Source organism: Molothrus ater, chromosome 24, assembly GCF_012460135.2.
Source record: "Molothrus ater isolate BHLD 08-10-18 breed brown headed cowbird chromosome 24, BPBGC_Mater_1.1, whole genome shotgun sequence".
Classification (NCBI taxonomy): domain Eukaryota; kingdom Metazoa; phylum Chordata; class Aves; order Passeriformes; family Icteridae; genus Molothrus; species Molothrus ater.
Window position 1 is genome coordinate 2,876,843 of NC_050501.2, and position 18,858 is coordinate 2,895,700.

The 18,858-nt window shown below is 44.7% G+C and overlaps 1 long non-coding RNA gene across 1 annotated transcript; it reads left to right on the forward strand.

Moving 5' to 3' along the window:
- Positions 1–19: 19 nt before the first annotated feature.
- LOC118695423 (uncharacterized) lies at positions 20–16,982 on the forward strand. Its single transcript, XR_004981527.2, has 2 exons — positions 20–6,434; positions 8,510–16,982. It is a non-coding gene; the product is annotated as an uncharacterized LOC118695423 (long non-coding RNA).
- The last annotated feature ends 1,876 nt before the right edge of the window (positions 16,983–18,858 follow it).

Below are 18,858 nucleotides of genomic sequence, written 5' to 3' on the forward strand. Positions count from 1 at the left end.
AGAGATGTGCCTGGTGAGTACAGGTATTTTGTAAGGAATTTTCAGAAATGAAGTTATTTGTTTCATTCCAGATCAACCTTAACTCGGCATACCACGACTTAAGAACAGTTATGATCACACAAAGTCATCAGTGTTGTTTCACTTGAAAGATCATAAACAGAAAAAAGAGGATCTCTTCATTCTGGAGTTTCCAGTCTGCATGTCCCATAGAGCTGCTGGCAGTGAGTGTAGTAGGATGTGTTGCACATGCTCAGGTGGTGTCTCTGGGAGAGGAAGCAGATGGCAAGGGTCCTTACAGGAGAAAAAGCAACAGAATGGAGATAGATAGCTGGAAATAAAGGGAATGGGACATGCTCCTTTCATAAAACATCAGTCTCTTATCAGTGGAGTTCATGAGTTTAAAACACAATGTCAGTATGTATTTATGTGATTGTAAGCTGCCAAATTGCATTAAATGCAAAAAAATAAAAAGGAAAAAAAGAATGAAAAGCAGACCAAATTCCAATTCTGCCCTCCTTGCTTCAGACACAAGCTTCACTTTTTTCCTTCTTTAGCACCAGTGAGTGTACAGTGTTCTCATTGGATTCTCCTGTTGAACTTCTGCAGAGCTTGTGTAAGTGTAGGATACACAGTTTATCTTCACAGCAGCCTGTGAGAGGTGATTGTATTTACATTTTAATTTCGAGGAATGAGCATCCATTGTATCAGCACCTGTTCACATGACATTATTCTTTCTGACAGACCTTCAGACATTTCACATTTGGTATGCAGAAGGTGCATACCCAGCTGGAATTTCAGAGGAGATGTGGTGTAAGCATTTATTTCATGATAGAAAGAAATCTAATTCTGGAGAGCATTCAGCTGTCTTAGCAATGGATGCTCTTTCTGTTCTGGAATTCCCTGCTGTGCTGCTTTAACTGCTGCAGGAAAAGAGAAGTGAAATGCTGCATGAGCTAAAAGTCCTGTGATTAAAAATAGTTACAGTTGTTTTAAAAAAGCCAAAACCAACCCAACAACCTTTACAAAAAAACCCAAAGTCCCAAGCAAGGAAAGAGCATGGCTGTGCCCACAGCACCCTGTGGACTGGGCACCTTTTCCTTCTCTCCCTGGGAAGGGCAGAGGAGTTGCATAATGGCCTTGCAGGTAGGTGGGTGCTGGTCAGCTTTGGGAAACACCCCTGTAATGCAGCAGTTAGGAACAGCTGGGTCATTTTTCAGTAAACATGAGTTATTGGCAGGGGTGGCTGTGGTCTGACATCAGATCTCTGGGGCCTCTTAGCCAAAGTTTGCTGTGTGCCACTCCAGGAAGAGGAAAAGAACTGTGAATTCTTTTTGCTTTCGGTTTTTGCTGGTATGGCCACTTTTCAGGTATTTTACAAATCTGTTCATGCTGCAGTGGGTGTTCTCTTCCCACATTGGAAGTGTCCTTGATGCAGTATGAGGAAGGTCAGAGTTGAAAGGGCTGTGGTGAGGGGTTCATAGAACTCTGCTGGGAATCCAGAGAACTTGTACAGTGCTAAAAATTAGGCCAGGAGAATATTAGCACCCTAGCATTCTGAGTCAAGTTCTACAGGGTCAAAAACTGGAGGAGTGTAGCTCATAAAAAGGTCCTGTAATAGCCAGATAGCTGAGCAGTAGCTCATAAATAAGGACAGTCATGCTTATCCCATTTCGCTTACTCCAGAAATCTGAGCAGCCACCTTTATTCTCGTGTTTGCAAACAGTTCTGGATTCAATTTAAAATTTTTGGTGGACACAGCTTTAAAGATGACTCTTAACCATGACCATTTCTGGCAAATTTGGTTTTTTTTCCCAACCAGTTTTCCTTCATTTGTTATTTAGGGGTTCACTACAAAAACCCTATTAATGAATACCTAGCCAGTCTTTATGCCATACATGTTATTTTTGGTTTCTGTAGCTTTGATTTTCAACCTGCTGTACATTTGCAGGATGCCAATACATTGCATTACATCTAATAAGCAGTCTGTAGGTTTTTTGATAGAGCACTGCTGAGCTGAGCACACAGGTCAGAGACAAAATTCAGTTTTAGGTTGAAGAGTGAGTCTGTAGCTGAGCTGAACACACAGGTCAGAGACAAAATTCAGTTTTATGTTGAAGAGTGAGTCTGTAACTGAGCTGAGCACACAGGTCAGAGACAAAATTCAGTTTTATGTTGAAGAGTGAGTCTGTAGCTGAGCTGAGCACACAGGTCAGAGACAAAATTCAGTTTTAGGTTGAAGAGTGAGTCTGTAGCCGTTCTCCTGGTGAACTTGCCAGCAGGATTCCTCAGCTGGTTCTCATTCAGATCCTAAGTGATACTTGCCCATCAAGCAGTTCTTGCTCCTCTCATGCTGGACAAACCACTCATTATGAGCAGAGACATTGAATTTAAGGTTCCTGAGAAATGAGGATGCTTAAACTCCTAATGGTTGCATTGTAGCTTCTCACTTCTGCTTTTCTTTTCTTCTCCCATTGTTGGTTGGATGTTCACCTGTACCTGTCTCCTTATGTAGAGAGAAAGAAGAAAAGCATTTCCAGCAGTGTCTTGGATGTGTTGAGCCAACAAGCTGCTGGGGCAGATGCAAAGCTCTGTGGCAAGGTTTGAGATTTTTTTGAGTGGACCTTGCTGTTTTTCAAATGATTTTTTTTTGATGTGGTATGTAAAGGTAAAAATACTGCAGGATTCTTCAAATTTCTTTGATATTTTTCCTTACCTACCTGAAGTATGAGAACTTGAGTTACTAATTTTGTCAGCATTTTTAGATGATAGATGTTGCAGAGAACTGTAGGCATGCACTTAGGAGCTAATTTGCTCATAAAATCATTTTATACAAAAAACATTCACATTCATAATTCATCATGTTTGTGAAGCATTAGAACACATTTTCTTCAATGTTCTGGTAAACATTAAATCCTCTCTATGTTTCTTTCATGGCAGTTCACAGAAAATAAATGTGCTTTTTTCCCTCTCCTTTTTTGCTTGACTGACTCTTGGTTATAAAGTTTTAGCTTTTTCTCTCATGTCAAATAGATGTTTTCTTTTATGTGCCTTAGGAGTGGGTTCAGAAGGGTTTGCAGTGTAGCATGTAAAATCTAAAGGTCACAAATTAAATCTATTTCACTGGCCAAAGTGGGGTCTGTGCAGTGAAGGCTGCACCTTCCTCACTGTGGGAGGCTGTGTGGCCAGAGAGGTATTTCCACCAATGTAGGTCATCTTTTTTCTTTCTTTGTAAATAGCTTGAAAAATCCTTTTAGCAGCTAGGCTGAGGTTTAAAATAGAAGCAGCTGAAGAACATCAAATGTGTGGATGTATCAGTAGAAGTTGCTGAAATGAGATACAGATGTGCAACTCTGTGAGTAGGTCTTTGTGATTATTCTGGTATCAGATGTGTGCAGTGTGGGATGGGCAGAGGGTTTGTTTACACGTAGGGAAGAGCACTCCTGTGGTTGCTCACTCTTAATTGCTGTGATTAGCTCCACCCCTTCTTTGAATGAGGAATAAGTAGGAATGGAAATGTGCATTTCAGGAATACATGAAAAGCAGTGCTCTTCTGTTACAGCAAAGTCTAGACTCTAGCAGAATGGTTTAGAGTCCAGTTTGTGGTGGGAATAATCATCCTTCTTCTCAGAGGCAACACTTGAAATGGTTTTTTCCTTTCACTTCAGTCATTTTCACTTGATTGAACTTTTTATACTGATTCTCTGTTTTCTGTTCTCTCATGATCCAAAGGCCATATATTTGAGTTCTTGGGTTCAGGTGTGATATCCTGACTTTCCATGAAGATTATTTCTGCAGGGTAGAGTTTTTTTGGCATTCTGAAGAAAACTGGTCTGGTTTTTGGTAGACTTGTCTTGTTTGAACTGTCAAGTGCAACTGAAAGCCCAGGTGTGCAGATATGATCTTCTGAGCAGTTCCTACTGAGACAGGCTATTTTCAGTGTTCCTTTTATGTGAACAAAGGCTGCAAGTGAATTAGCTCAGAAAGTTTTCTGCTCGATATTTCTACAGAATGATTGACCTTGGGAAAAAGAGGAGACATCAGACATTTAGGAAAGCCATCAGCAGAGGCAATCTTTGTCACTAATGCATGAAATCCAAATCCAAAGTAGCAACTTGCTTGTAGGCTGGGTAACCAGGAGAGGAGCAGGAAGTATTAACACTAAATAATGTCTGTGCTGTCTTCTGTGGCTGTTTCAGTTTGAGCTTGAAATGCAAAGTAGTTGTGTGTTTTGCATCTTTTTAACCATTGTGTATTTCTTACAAAGCCTCTAGTAATAAGTTAATTAATCCAGGATAGACCACAAGGATGTTTGGTGTAACTTTTTATTAATTTAAAAATGCGTGTTTTTCAGATACAGAGCTGGATCTGGCCATAGAGACTGTGAACTTTGCTCTTGATGTAACAGAAACATGGGGTACATAATTCACATTGATTCTCTATTGTCATGTACTGTGGTGGTAGGTGAAAATTAGGTAATGATGCCTGAATTGATTAAACCCTGGGCATGGAGGAAGTGCAGTGTATAAATATGTGAGAAGGCTTCCAGGAGGAAGTGTGGGATTGGCACAGCCAGGTGCATCTCAAGCAAAGACAGACTCCTTTGGGATGCACAGAGCCTCTGCTGGTGTTAGCAAAAAATTCTTCTCTGTTCCAAACTGAGACCACAAAACCTTTAGTGAGAAAAAACCCCACAATCAGACTTTAATACCAAGAGCCTGAGAATGATTGCAGTTACTTACAGAGATAGGATTGCTTGATGAAAATTGAGATGTAAGTGTGATTAGATGTTCATTTGCTTGTTACACTCTTGAGTTCAGTCCTGTCATTAAAACAGTTCAGCCAGTGCAGGTGTCTCAATGCTGCTGTAAGAAGATGGCTGCTGGCAGAATGAAAGGAGAAGGAAAAGCCTATGGCTGTGGAAATGCACACTTTTTTTTTTTTCTATTAGTTGTCTAAATAAGCTATTTTAGAAACTGTAGTTATTAACAGCAATCAGAAATCAGGCTCTGAAGAAGTTAAAACTCATTTTTATATCTTAGTACACAAGTGCCTGGACTCCTTTATCTACTAATAATGTTTTAGCTTCCATTCTCATCTCATAATCCCTGAAGAATATTCATGATGCCACATGAATTGAGTTGGTAAGTTACCTCTCCTTGTATGTGTGGAGAAGTTTGATTGCTGGCTTTCCTGAAATGATTTCAGGACTTCATTTATGCCATCTGGCATTGTAGCCTCTGCACACACACTAGGATACTAAAGCTGTGGCACAGTTTGAAATCAGCTGGAGCCTGGATATACTTTTAAATTTACAAAAATCTAGCAAAATTGCTATTTGCCTGTAGGTGACTCTTGGCCTGTGGCAGTGCTCTGGGTGTAGCCTGCAGGGCAGTGCTGCTCTTCACTGCCTGACTGCTGCAGCTGCTGGCTGATGTCTGGCAGGGCAGGAAATGTGGAAAGGAATTACTAGAGCACAAGTATCAATCACATCCTGGGTTTTTGGGTTGGGTACCATGCTCTTAAACTTGGTAGAATAATACCTGGAATAATCAAGATATGCTCCACTACTTAAATCAAGTTTATGTTTAGCCCAGTGGTTTTTGTATTGAACTGCTCAGGCAAAACTTGGTTTTGAAGTATTTATAATTGCTTCTTAGAAATTTCAGCTGAATGTGGACTGAAGGAATTTGGGCATACCAGTAGATGGCTTCTCAGTGCCCCTTTGCAACCTTACATTGGGGGAACAATTAAAAAAAAAAAAGAAATAACTGGCAAGTAGAGAAGTTGGACAGAAGATTATATGACTCTCTAGCTTCTTTTCAATATTTGTTACATTTTTAGAATATTTTTCCTTTTCTAGGTGTTTTCTACATCTCCTGGACTTAGGCTTTGTCCCACTCAGTCTCTTATGGTTCTTCATGCACCAGTAGTCAGCATGGTCAGAAGGTTTGGCTCACGTTTACCTCACAGTTTAGAACTCCTTGCAAACATTTAAGAAGGAAAAAAAAAAGAAACACATACTTCACACCTTCCTGGTTTTCTATATTTTAAATTGAAGTGATTAGGAAGCTTGGTTTTAATGAGCTTTTAGTAGAGGTGAGCTAGAGAAGTGTTTGTGTAACTGCTCATTATATTTGTCTGAAAACATCTTTTTGGGTGTGACCTGACTCAGTGCCTTCTCAGGTACCTGCTGCTTTGCAAGGCTCAGGTGGAATATTTGTGAGACTGACACAACAAGAGAGGCAGAGGAGGATAAAAAGTCAATTGTGTTCTCAGCAGTGGAGCTCAGTGCCTGCTTTTTCCACGTGTGATTTGGGTTGGGAGAAGAATTGAACCAAGCAGTTCTGGTGTTTTGTGCATTGACACCTGGTGAAGAGCAGCACAGAGCTGCATGGCCTGGCTGGAGGAGGGCAGCTCCTGGGAGCTGGGGACAGGTAAGGCTTTGGTGCAGCTTTTCCTTGCTCAGCCCTTGCTGTCTTTGTGCTTTACCTATGCCTGCAGCCTCTCTCTCTTTGGTCACAAAGGTGTCAGGCCCCATACACCTGCATCCTTTCCAGTTGCTCTTAGGGAAGTTCCTGGTCTTGCCAAAATCCAAACAAAAAGTGAAGCTTTGCCTGCAGCTTTTCAGCTTTTCTATGTTTTGCCTTGGAGGTCTGTGCTTGTCTGTGTTTCCACTTCATGTGTGACCCTTTCTCTTTGGGCTTGGACCTTTTCCCCTTTTCATGATGGCTTTTCAAGGCTTGGTCTTCCAGCCTCCTACCTGGCTTACATTTACAATAAGTAAAATATTTTCGGTCCTTTTGTTGATTTTGGTAGGTTTTGTCCATGAATAGGACCTCCTGACCTCACTCAGAGTGCAGGGTAATGTCTGAGGTGATGTTTGAGCTGTTGTTAGAGGTGATTCTGCTTCACCGACTCTGAAAACTTTCCCATTCCATTGAGGTGTTCCCATCTCTGCCTTCCTGGCACTGCTGAGTTGGAAGAGTTTCCATCTTCCAGAGCATTACCAGAGATAACAGGAGGGATGAGATCAAGCCCTTTTTGGCTTTGTGGTTTTGCTTTGTTGTCTGAGCCCTTTCTGATACAAATTGTACATCTCGTGACCCAAGGTGCAGGAGTCAGCTTGGTTTGAGTGAGCTTTAGAGCTTTATATCCACACCCTGATGGCAGGACCCCATCAACCTTCACAGCTTCTTGGAACAGTTACTTGTTGGTTGCATTCATTTGAGGAGAGTGATTTTCCTCTGGGTTCTTTGGTCTCTGGTCTCTGGCCTGGGCTGGATCGTCAGCCTGGCTTAGCTTATGCCTCTTGATCTCTTCAGGCTTCATTCATTTTTTAGAGAAATAGGATGATCCCATTTCTTGAATCTTAACATCTCTAGTTTCTCTAGAATTGGCTGGTTTGTATTCATGGCTTTTGGCTGTTAGTCTTAGGAAATGCTCTTGGGGAGGGTGGTTGTGCACTGTCTCCTGCAGCAGCACCTTGCTGGTGACACTTTGACAGGTATCATCTCTTACACTTGCATAAGCAACACAAAATCTTGCAGCCTGCTTATTCATCATTCACGTGAGCACATCAGAGTCATTCAGGACTTTAAATCCTTGCCTTTTCTTAAAAAAAGAGTAAGCAAACACCAGTTAATGTCACTGCTGCACAATGTTAGGAATTGCCTGAGCAGATGTTAGTGAAATGACTGTTGCATTTTATTTCATCTGCAGAATGTTCAGGTTGATCTATCTCTGAACAGCTTCTCTCTCTTAATGGCTAGTTTGGAAAAGATGATGATCTGTTCCACAATAGCTGGGATTTCTTTTTATTCTGCATGCTTAAGAGAAGCATCTAAAATATAGCAGGATGAACAGAATTAAGAAGAAGAAAGCCTTACCACTAAAGTCAAGAAACGTGGATGTTCATTACTTACCATGGACCAAACCTCCAAACTGGTATTCAGAAACTGAAGTGTAAAGCCAGCTGAAATCAGCTCTGGCAGTATGTCACATTTCCTTTAGTGAGCTGAAGCAGAGGCTCAGGTGAACATCACCTGCATTCTTGTTTCCAGATTTAAGTTTTAGCTTGCAGATAATTCATGCAATGAGTTGTAGCTTATTTTGCAAAAAAACCCCAATAAGGATCTTTCCAAGCCTGCCTCAGTAACTTGAGATATTTGGTGGCATGTGAAATAGGTGACTTTGCTTCATTTACCTTTGGCTTTACAGAGAGGCAGGAGGATGGTGTAACACCTGCTCATGCTCACTGCAGTTCTGTAAACAGTGTGTGTGAGAGTTGATTAACTATTTGCATATAGATATTACTACCTAGCACTCTCAAATTATTCACCACAAAGAGCCTTTCCTGAGACTGTGAATTCTATTTTATTCATATTTGCTGCTTTTGTATCTGCTGAATGCCAGCTCCCTCTTTTCCATGGGGTAGGATTGCAGGATCTGTGCTCTTTGTTTTAATAACTTTCTCCTCTTTGAAATTCCATTCTTTCTGGTCTGTTTTTAGATGATGAAGGATAGACACTGTGCTGGGCGCTAAAGCATGGACTGGAAGTGTGCACTCTGGTGGCAGGTACTCCTATCTGATCCCCTGGTCTGATGGGGCTGAGGAGGGCTTAGGTGCTGTGTTTCTCAGCTGTGATTTCCTCCATTTATTAATTTCAGTGTTGATTGAAATGTTTGTCTTTATTTATAGCATATCCAATAGCTGTGTTGCAACAGAGAAGGTAAGTTTAGAGCTGGGAACAAAGGGGTTGACAAGCTCTGGATAGTTAATGTGTTTTGGGTTTTTTCTGATACAATCCTTAAAGTTTATAGACAGATGTTGGATGTATTTTCTTGGACTGTCCTGATGCTTAAGATCAGACAGAAAACCATTGTAAGCACAATCAAAGAAATTTCTCATGAAGAAAAATTAATTCTGAATGTTGATTTGGGAGATGATGGTGAAACTAATGGGAAGTTGTGATCTTGGAAATCAGACAGCTGCTAAAGCCATTGCAAAATGGCAAGAAACAGAGCATTTATTATATATTATATGGGGAGGGGAAGAGATTAATTTGAGAATTAGATTTTTAACCATTCTTGTAGTATTTATTTGTCCTTTAAGATACAGACACAAATGTAAATTCACCAATCTGTTCTGTGAGATATTTTTCCTATTAATTTTCCTGATTGAGAATTATTGTTAATGTCACACTTGTTGCTAGAAGCTGTTGAGCTGCTCATGCTCATTTTTCTCTGCTGAGCTCAGTGAATTTTGCTCTCCACTGTGATGGAGGATTACTGGTTGCTGTTAGCTGTGCTTTAAAGACAAGAATTCCTGGGTTTGATCAAGTTTAGGACATGTTTGTTCTAAAGCCTAATAAAAGCATTAACTAATATATATCTCACTTCTCTGATGTGGGTTATAAGGGACTTGCCAGTCAATACATCTGAATTACCTTGTTTTGACAGGTAATTAAATCTGGATCTCTTCCTTAGCTAGCAAAGCAAACAGTCTCAGATATGCTTTGCTAGGCAGAATCATGTATAGACAGCAAGGTTTTATTATCTGTGAGGAAAAATGCACTATAAGAACATGAAATCTTGATGACCTTGAATGAAAACAAAGAAATAAAATTTTATGAGATTCAGTAGATTAATGCCCCAACTTGGATGTAGGAATTCCTGTGCAGTAATTTTGTTTTAAGTGCCATTAAAGCTCTGTGTACAATCTGTACTTCTGCAGGAAATGTGAAATATCCCAGGATTGGCTGGCTACCTGAAGGACCCCAGTGTCTGCCTTTCATGGCAAGTGACCTGAGCATTGATGTGCCCCTGGTAGCAGTTCAGGTGGGTGTGTTACCTGTATTTGCAGACTTTTCTTGTTCTCTGCATTGTACCAGAAGCTGCACGTGTCTTGTACAATCTGTTTGGCCCTCTTGTAATGTCTGGTTTTCCTAATAAACATCTTTTGAAGTCTTTGCTTTGTGGCTGATTTCCAAGGGTGCAAGTTCCCATGTGTTAGGTACATCCTTCTGATGCATTCTTTGGATCATGCAGGGAGGAGAAGAGAAACTCACAACTGCTTCCTTTGAATAAAAACCTTATTTGAAGCTGCTGTGTCCACACAAGACCTTCACTAGTAGTTTCTCTGTTTTGAGTATTTTCTTGGAGTATCCTGATGCTTAAGATCAGACAGAAAAGCATTGTAAGCAAAATCAAAGAAATTTCTCATGAAGCAAAATTAATTCTGAATGTTGGTTTGGGAGATGATGGTGAAACAAATGGGAAGTTGTGATCTTGGGCTTTTGTTCCTGTGAAGTGCCAAGTCCTGTGAGGAAACTTCAGCCACGTGAAGGTGAACTACCTTGTGCTTACATGAATACCAAGAGTTTGGCTTCATCCTGGCTTGCTGGTTTTTGATTCAAAGGAGGACTGAGAAGAGAGTAGAATGCACCCAGTGGTGTGGTTTTAATATTCCTCCATTTGGTTCTTTCCAGGGAGGATGGAAGGTAGCCTGTGTGCCCATGCAGATCTGGTTTCAAGAGGTGAAAATTTGTGTGCATGTGTGTATTGACTTCAAAATCCCTTTTTTTTTTTTCTATAGCAGTGTTCTGGCATGTCATGGAGATCAGTTTGGTTCTGTTTTTCAGTTCAGCTGGGCAGACATTACCAGAATCCCTCAGAAAGACACTGGTTTTTCCTATGCTTAATCCTTTTACATGCAGCATTGTACTAATCTTGCTGAATAGGAGGAATGTAGTTTCCTGACAACAGCTACTACAGAAGTGTAAATTAAGAAGCTGGCACGAGGTTATTTTGGAGACTTGGCCATGAAAACACAATTAGAGTTAATCCTATAACAAATATGTTTGGCAACTTAAACCATCCAAAACCAAACATGTTTGGCAACTTAAAATCCAAAAGTTTTGATGTTTGATTCAGCTCTAACCCTCCTCAGACAAACAAAACCTTCTCAAATGTCTCATTTTGGCACATTGTGTGTGCAGGCCCTGGGCACAGGCCCTGGTGTGGCCTGCTGGCAGGCAGCTCGCTCCCTGGGAACAGGGTGGTGTGATGTTGCATTCAATCAAAATTCAGTGAATGTCTCCTATTATGGAAAAAGTTTATCCTGTGAATAACCAAGCAAATCACTTTCATGGGGAGAGAAGAGACATTTTTCAACTAGGACTGGCCTGAAGGAATCATTGGCTGCAGATGAGGAGCCATGCCCAGCCCTGCAAGTCCACCAGAACAGGAATAAACTCCTTTGTGTTTGATTGTGTGAATTCCTGCTTTTTCCAAAGGCACCTGGGAATTGGAAGTGAGTCTCATGTGTGAGTTGTATTTGTGTGAGACCCCAGCTGCAGTGCTGCATCCCCCTCTGTGAGGTCCCAGCACAAGGAGGACAAGGAGCTGCTGGACTGAGATGCTCTGAGGGCTGGATCCCCTCTGTTCTGGAGCCAGGCTGGGAGAGCTGGGGGTGTTCACCTGGAGAAGGTTTGGGGGAGACCTCAGACCCCCTTCCAGTGCCTAAAGGGAGTCCAGGAGAGCTAGAACAGAGTTACATTCTCGGTGTTTTACTTTTGTTTTGCCCCCAACAATTTAACTTGATCAGTCATAGACAAAATTCTTCATGATGTGCAGTTCTCATGTTTTAAAAATTAACAAGCAGCTCTTTACAGGTGATTTTATTGCCACCTGCTGGAGTTCACATTAAAAGTCAGATTTTTTAAATACATATTTTGGCTGCCTGAAATGCCCTTGGATGAGGGCAGGTGCATTAGAGATGTACTTAAAGAAATGCAGGCTGAGCTGTCCCTTAGCAAAACACTCATTGACTCACTATTTTCGTTTGTAAAGAGAAAACAACTGAAGGCCAATATTTGAATTTTATCTTTATAAGGAAATCAGAAAAATTTGGCAGTGGACAGAATTGGAAAATAGCTTGCAAATGTTGGTGCTGTCAGCTGAGGTGGCAGATGTAGCCTGGGGTGGGGACATCACAGAGACAGGGACAGTGCTGGGAAACTGGGACCTCCAGCTCCAGAAACAAAAGTTTCCAGACAACTGCAGCAGCCTTGGTGAAATTTGGGGATTTTTGCATTCTTGGGCCTGCCCTTCATCCAAGAGGAGCTTTGGAATGGAATTGGACAACTCTGCAGTATAAATTTGTTACCAATCCTTTCTCCTGAGCTCTGCTGCTCTGAACTCCTCTGGTCAGACTCTGCAGGAGCCAGCACTGCTGGCAGCCTGGGTCACTGGGAGCTGGTTGTGTCAGTGCTGATGAGTTTTGGCTGGAAGATGTGCCTGGAAAGCACATCCAGCCAGGATCACTACAAATCAGCTTCTTGTCCCATTGTGACCTGGGGGTGTACCAGGAAAATGAGTGAAAGTTTCCTTTGGCATGGGGGGCTTGGAGGAACCGGAGCCACCTGCAACTGATGTAAATATTAAATTAAACTAAAGGACAGCAGGTGACAATGATTATTTTTGTGTTGATAATGTCATGAACTGTCAGTTGTAATCTAATTTAAATATGTGCCCTGTGATCACTCCCAGTGCTCCACATATTACTGCTTGGTTTCTGCCTTAGACTTCACTGTTTCCACTTCTGACTTCTGATGTTTTTTCCTGTATTTTCTCTCTGTGCAGCTTCTTTTTGCTTTATGATGAACTGGATTTCCTACAGAGTCTTACAAAACATGAAAAGTAATAAAATCTCTTTGGTCATGACCTCCCCAGAGTTTTACACACCTCAGGTTTTGGCAGGGGTTATTAGAGACCCCTCTACCCATCCTCAGGGACTGTGTGTCTGCAGAGTGGGCTGGGCTGGGTGAGGAGGGAGCACAGAGGAGGCCACAGAGATGCTCTGAGGGCTGCAGCACCGGTGCTGTGGAGATGGGCTGGAAGAGCTGGGGCTGTTCAGCCTGGAGAAGGCTCCAGAGAGACCTTAGGGCCCCTTCCAGGGCCTAAAGGGGCTCCAGGAGAGCTGAGAGGGACTTTGGACAAGGGGGAATGGCTTCCCACTGCTGGAGGGCAGGGTTAGATGGGATATTGGAGAGAAAATTTTCTCTGTGAGGGTGGGCAGGCCCTGGCACAGGGTGCCCAGAGCAGCTGGGGCTGCTCCTGGATCCCTGGCAGTGCCCAAGGCCAGGCTGGGCAGGGCTTGGAGCCACCTGGGACAGTGGGAGGTGTCCCTGCCCATGGAAAAGGGTGGAATGAGATGAGCTTTAAGGTCCTTTCCAACCCAAACCATTCTGGGATTGTATGGGGTACAGGAGCTCTGGGGCTCTCCTGGATGAGGAAGGCTTTGGAGATTTGGAGTGTGTTGTGCATTTTTAGGACAAATGCATAAAGCAGCAAAAACAAGGCCATGGCATTCTAGGGCACAGGCTGTGATGCAGGGTGGGAATGGGACCACATCTGCTTTCCAGGGCTTGCCCTGCCTTGGCACACAGCCTGCACCCTTCCTCCATGGCCTCCCTTTACTGGAAAAGAGCTTTTGGAGCTGGGTGTCACTGGCCCTGCTCAGGTGTGGTCCCGTGTCAGAAGCCAGGACATCCCTCTGGCTGTCCTGGATGGCTCCAGCCCCTGCCTGGGGGCTCAGAGAGAGCCCAGGACACACCTGTGCCTTTGATTCTGACCCATGGAGCAAATTACCACCTTTATATGAAGAATTACAAGTCAAGAGAGTTTAAGTAGAATAATAGTAGTTTGTCACAGAGTGATAAAATAGATTTTTTGAAGTTTTTAGAATGGAGGCTCGGGGTCCCAAGATAGAAGAATTTGGGCGTGCTTTGTCCCTTTTCCTTCTTCTTGGCCTCCATGTTCTAAGTGATGCTGGCACTTTTAGATTATTTTAGAGTAGAAGCTCACTGTTTAACATAGGTGATAAGTATTGAGAAGTTATTGTAAATAATGTCCACAGTTTTCAGTATAAAAGATAACACCAGTGTGCCTCAGCCCGACCTCCCAGACAGACCCCAGCAGGTCAGAGAAAGAATTTCATAGATAAGAAACAATAAACAGCCTTGAGAACTCCCATCATCCCCTCTGTGAAACCACCCACATCCACGTGCCAGCTCTTCCACCTGAGCATTGTCTGCTCTGAGGATCTGCCTCGTTATCTGTCTGCCAGTGCTGCTGTCATTGCCTCCCACATCTGAGTCCTATCACTGATCTCCCTCCTACATCAAACCTCTCAGAGCCTTCAAGGGAGGTCTTCACACTGAAATTCTGTGAAATCTGTGCCCTGGCTGCCTTGGCTGGGATCCTGCAGCTCTGCCTGCCTTTTGCTTTGGGAACTTCCAGTCTGGGGATTTCCTGGCTCCTTGCACCCCTGTGGGGCAGCAAGTGTCCCTGATCAGATTTGATGTCCTGAGGCCCCTTGAGTGCATTAAAATGCTTGGGGATTCATGATTTAAGTATGTAATTGCCCTCATCTTCCTTGTGCAGTGTGGGAATGGTGCCATGGCCCCTGTGCCTGGTGCTGTGGGGGTTTGGCATGCGGGGCAGCTGCTTCCCAGCCCCTCATCCCCGGCTCACAGCTCGAGAGCAGCCCTGGAGAGACCCACTCCAGCCCCAGAGGAAATTCCTGCTGGGGCTGCTGCTCTCCTTTTTCTCTTTATTAATTGCTTATTAGCAAAAATAAGTGTTTTCCCAGTGGGTGGAAAGTATGGCCTCTGGCTGCAGCAGGCAGAGTGGCTGCTGTGGGATCTGCCCAGCCAGAAATGAATATATTCACATTGCTAAAGGCAGGGAGGCTCCTGCTCCAGGCAAAGCCCAGCTGGAGGCTGTGCCTGGAGAGCTGCCCAAGCCAGGCCCTGCAGCAAGGACCTCCTCTCAAAGTGTGCTCCCTTTGAGCTTGCTGTAGTTTTCTGTGACTCACTGGGCTGGGTGCTCTAATGTCCTTTTATTTGCAGAAGCACGGGACATTCTGTGTTCCTACAGGATGAGCACAGGACCCAACTGTCACCCCCTGAGCAGGGATATCCCCCCAGGTGCTGGTTCAAATGCAGCCAGTGATAACCCTGGCAGACCAGCTTTCCTCAGAGGCTGGGCTGGGGACAGCCAGGCTGACATCTTCCAAAAAGGCACTTCTGAAAACCATTATGAAATGCATTTGCCCACAAGGCTCCTGCTACAGCCATCTTTGTGCTGGCACAGCTGCCTGTTCCCGCCTGCAGCTTTTGGAGGACTCTCTTTGCCTCTCCTGGTGGAGGTGTGTCCCTTTGCACGTGGCTGTGGGAAGGCTTGGCACTGCAGGAATGGCTCTGGGCTGCTGGTTCCTCCTGAGCAGCAGGGGATCACTGACTGGACAATGTGAGCAGTGGCAATGCCCTTTCTGGGGAGATTTGTGCAGTGGAGATGCTGTGACCTGAACACACAACTCCAGTGCATGGCTGGAGGCAGGACATGACTGTGTTCTCCAGCCAGGCTGAGAACTGCTCAAGAGAACCAAGTGGGAAGGTTTTGCACTGGGATCTGACTGCTTGGCACATTCAGAAACCTCTGAATAGGACAAGAGGTGTCACAGACACATTTTATGAAAAATCCTTTCCTTAGGATCTTTTCTCCTGAGAAGCTGAGAGGCGTCAGAAATGAAATGTAACCAATGGTTATCTGCTGCTGTGGAATGCAACAGGGGCATCTGGGACTGGTCTCATGTGGTTGTTTCTAATTAATGACCAATCACAGCCCAACTGTCTCAGACTCTGGTCAGTCACAAGATTTTATTATCGTTCTTTCCTTTCCTTTCTAGCCTTCTGATCCTTTCTTCTATTCTTTCAGTATAGTTTTAATATATAATTTTCTTTTAATATAATATATATCATAACATAATAAATCAGCCTTCTGAAACATGGAGTCAAGATTCTCATCTCATCTCTTCCCTCGTCCTGGGACCCCTGTGAACACCAGCACAAAGAGGTACAGGCAGGATCTGTGTGTCCCCTCAGAGATGTTTCACTGAAGCATGGCCTCTCCCTGGTATAAAAGCACAGGACCCTGCTCCTGCTCTCCTGGCTCTCCAGGGCAGAGGAGATCCAGCCCTGTGCTGCCCTGGGACTTTTGGTCACAGGCTTGGAGGAAGTCACACTCCTGCTTTGGGAAGTTTGTGTGGGCAGAGACATCTCCTGCCTCAGTCAGCAGCAGCTGGGGTTGTTGCTGCTTTCCCAGGCATTCCCACTAAACACTTCTGTGGGGAGGAGAGAGGAGCAGGCTGGACTCCACAGCCTGAGTCCCATGTTTGTTATCCCTGTAAGAAGTGTGCAGGACTGTCACAACCGTCACATGTCACAGGTGTGGTCCAGCTGTGACAAATTCCATTTACCCAAGACAGTGGGGCCAGAGAAATCCACCAATCTTGTCAGGTTAGAAATCTTCCCTGATTGTTTCTAGTGAGGGGAATGACTTTACAAGCTCCCTAAGACACACATAGAGAAAAACCTCTGCAGCTGCTGGCACTGTGCAGGGTGGCTGCTGTGAGGAGCCGCCAGGAAGCCACCTGATATCACCTTGCACCAGCTAGAGCAGTGACAAGAGGCCCTGTCCTGGAGAGAGCATGGACCTGTCCTGCTGCTGTCCTGGAGCTTGGGGACAGGACACCACCGCCCATCTTGGTGTCCTTGGTGGTTGTCAGGATCTGCAACACTTCCTGCAAGAGTCTCTGGGTGCTCACAGCTTGTGGCAATCACCAACCCCCCTGTTCAGGTGCTCCAAGATTCTGGAATTCAGCACATCCAGCCACTGCTTGGCTGCAGCTTTTTGCTCTCAGTTACTGGTTTTTGAAGTCTCGTGGTAAATAAATATCAGGGGTGAGACAGAGCTCAGCCTGGCTGCTGGGCTGTGCCAGCTGTAGGCAGCACCAGCTGGTCAGTGCTCATTGCAGGCATAACAGCCTGAAGTTTTGCTTTTTGGTATAATTTTTTCTTACTTAAAAAAAAAAAATGTACAGAGAAGCTGTAAAATAAAACAAGTGTTGTTCGTGTTCATATTTTGTCTCTTGTTTTGACTGTCCAGGTGATCTGGGGTGAAGTGAAATAAGAACAGACGTGAGTTTGGGGGAGTTCCTGACGCAGGGTAGGATCTTAAAATATTTTCTGTGTAGTCCTGACATATTCTGCTGAAATGCTGTGGTATAGCATCCTGGGAAGGGTGGTGCTGCATATCAGAGAGGAGGAATTTGATGATTTTTAGGTCTACAGGAATAGAAGTAGGACAAATGCAAATGTGCTGAGTGAAGGGATGGTCCCTTCACGGAGTGATTTTGCACCATCCTGGGTCTGGAATGTGACACCTTCCAAAAAGGCACTTCTGAAAACCATTATGAAATGCATTTGCCCACAAGGCTCCTGCTACAGCCATCTTTGTGCTGGCACAGCTGCCTGATCTCAGCTTTACAGAAAGCCTTGGGAGCACTCTGAGGAGCTCATGGAAAGGTTTGGGGGGTCAATGTTGAGCAGCAGAGCAGGGAGGCTCTGCCTGAGCAGTGCCTGCAGCGGGAGCAAACTGGGACTGTGGCCAAGGGGGCGCAGGAGCTGCACAGGAAACCTGTCCCATGGAGCTGTGCCCTCCCACGGGCTGCTCCTGAGATGACAGCCTGGCAAACCATGGAAAAGGTGTAGGAACTGATGTGGAGAGCAGGAATCAGCAGAATGAAACACGGAGAAGCCATTCCCTGTCCTGTAGCTGCTGTGTGCCTCAGGGAGAGGCTGCTAGGTGCACTTGGGCAAAGGAGAGCTTGGCTGTCACTGGCTGGGAGATCTCAGGTGTCCCTGTCACCTCTGCTGGCCTCGTGCCAGGCCAGCTGCCTCTCAGCCACTGCTCTGGCCATGGGCTTCAGGACTCAGCCTGGCTTTGTGCTGTGAGCAAGGGTCTGTCTCTTGCCAGGACAGGGCCATGGTGCTGAGAGCTGTCCCCATGGTCTGTGTCCCCTGGGTCAGGCGTGCTGGGGGCTGGAGTGCTCCTCTGCTGCCTGCTTCAACAAGGGCAGGGGAAAACCTGGCTCTGGTGCATGCAGGGGTGTGATGGAAGGACAATGACCAAGCTGTAAAGACCATCCAGCAGTTCCTGGGCTGGGCTGGGAGCTGTCCACAAGTCAGGCATCAAATAGCACAGGGTTATGCTGCATCCAGAGGAGAAGGCTTCTCTATGGGAGAGGAACTCCCAAACTCACTGGGAAGCTGCACTTGGATCAGGCTGACCTACAAGCAGAGTCAGGACACAGGAGGTGCCAGGATGGGGTGGGCAAACATGGGAGATGGAGCCCTCCAGAACCCTCCAACATGTGCTGGCCACCAGCTCCACAGGGCACACATTCCTCAGCTTTGGTGCCAGTCTGTTCTTCACCTTTTATTCCAGCCGTAGTGGGCAGCGGGAGGGTTTTTATCTTCTGTTCCCAAGGCATCTTCACTCCTTATGTTTACCCCAGGCAGGTATTTGTCAGTCACCCCGGGGTGTTGATGCTGCTGTGCTGTGGTGGAATGCTGGCAGGTGCTGGAGATAAAGGAGTGGCTGTGATCTCCTGCACTAGCAATGAAAGGATGGCTGCAGGGAGCAAATCTCTTGCTGCTTATGCTGCAGAAATTGTCAAGTCTGCTTTAGGCATAGCAAGTGTGAGGGATCAATGCTGAGGACAAGCTTATGTGATTGTAGTTCAAAGGCAGCCACTGGGATTTAAAAATCTAATTTGATTTAGGAGTAGCACTGCAGGATGGCCAGTGGAATGTGGACAGTCATGTGAGGCTCTTGGATAACAGAATCCGAGTTACAGGAGCTGTGATGCATCACATTTAAGGCCCATTAGCCCTGAAGTGTCTCATTCTTCTTCACAGATGCCAGGAGAGAAGAGCTGAAATCCTAGTTTTA